Source organism: Phoenix dactylifera, chromosome 7, assembly GCF_051530095.1.
Source record: "Phoenix dactylifera cultivar Ajwa chromosome 7, Ajwa_hap1_PhDact_Kaust_v1.1, whole genome shotgun sequence".
Classification (NCBI taxonomy): Eukaryota; Viridiplantae; Streptophyta; class Magnoliopsida; order Arecales; family Arecaceae; genus Phoenix; species Phoenix dactylifera.
This window is the reverse complement of record NC_143196.1, coordinates 23660219-23661865: the sequence shown is the minus strand read 5'-3', so window position 1 is coordinate 23661865 and position 1647 is coordinate 23660219. Positions and strand designations below refer to the sequence as shown.

Below are 1647 nucleotides of genomic sequence, written 5' to 3'. Positions count from 1 at the left end.
CTCTACCATAATGTTTTCAATTCATCTATTAAAGGCTGCAGAAAAATATCTATATCATTACTTAGACTGAGCAAGCTGGTTGAGGTACCGGGCACTGGTCTTCTCTACTAGGTATCCTACAAGAAGTCTACTTGCCGGAGAGTTTTCGGTGTGGGACCCTTCGATGCCTAAGTTAGAATAACGAGGTAACAGTGCGAAAGAAAGAGATTTGAGCAGAGGGTGGTCTTGTAAGCGATAGTGAGTGCTTATTATGCACGTGCCCCCTGGATTGCCCCCTTTATATAAAGGAGTCAGTCTTGTCGTTACTTGGGTCGGCATGACCTGTAAAGATGTCAGGCAGCAGCTAGTGGTACGGCTGCGATGCAGAGGTTAGTCTGCAATGGTAGAGTGCAGCACAGGTCTGATGCAGGATATGGGACTGCCACGATAGCGGACTACTAGGGTTGTCAGCCCTGGTCGATGCATGCTGATGGTTCTCCTCGACTGGTGACTCTTTGATTGAAGCTAAAATCGTTCACCTTAGTTCATGTCCGAGGTTAGGGAGATCGGTCTGACCTAAGGTCGAGGTGTTCCATATTTCTCCCATTAGATATACATAGGACTAACCTTACCATGCCTAACTTCTGCAAACTCCTATCAATTAGATCACAAATTGCTTTTTAAGTTAAATCACAATCCAATCAGTATTAAGACATTGTTGGACAAGAAAGAAGTATGTTCTAGTTGCTCTCGATAATTCCCACCACTACTGTAATATCTATTACAACTGATAAATTATCGAAATTTATAGACTGGGAGAGTATAGCACAAGAAGCATAGAAACCAAAAATAATTCACTTTATCCTCACAAGGAAGATGCTCAACTTCGGCGCCGTCGGGGTTGATCATATATAAAGCTTCCGTGTCCTTCGATCCCACCACCCTCTCAAACCGAGCTCTAAAGTACGTCATCTCCCATGGCAAGACCCCTAGCCATGGACACACTTTAGAAGTTGCATGACATGTCACTCATCGTCGGAGGTATGCTTCCTTATTAAATATCCCAACTTTTGGCCATTGCTGTAAACATCCTAAACGTATTCCTCAATGAGCTTCTTTTTGTGAGTCCTCGTCTCACTCTCAAGCGCAATCTTCACCAATCCAGATGCCATTTCTTTGTGAAGAGAGCTTGTGAGCATGGGGGACCCTATAAGAAGGTGAGTGGAGACCTAGGGTCTTCTTGTATGGCCAAGCTCTCCCTTCCTCTCCTATATCTAAATAAGGGAATGGGGGTAGCTTTGTTAGACAGTGATCCTTTGCTTGGCTTGCCTAAGAGGGTAACCATCTTGCAACTAGAGGTGAGCATGGGAAATAGTTTGAACATCCAAAATATCCCCTCACCGCCCATCTTGGTTCGACGGACTTCGGTGGTGTGCCAAAAAAATAACACCAATCCTGGTATCTCCATTACTGATGATGTTGGTGGAAAATGCGTTCTTTAATGTTAAAATATTTGCAGAAGTGCAACACAAGAGAAAAAGAGAGAGAGAAAGAATTTTACTTTTTTGTTCCAGCACATTCAGTACATCTCAGGGGTTATATATACTTGTGCACAGACTCCCTACAAAAAAAAAAATATATGTTGATTTAGGATCATGCTAATAAAAA

The 1647-nt window shown here is 42.9% G+C and overlaps 1 pseudogene; it reads right to left on the bottom strand.

Moving 5' to 3' along the window:
* Window positions 1-833: 833 nt before the first annotated feature.
* On the bottom strand, window positions 834-1447 carry LOC149753186 (protein MIZU-KUSSEI 1-like; annotated as a pseudogene).
* Window positions 1448-1647: the final 200 nt, after the last annotated feature.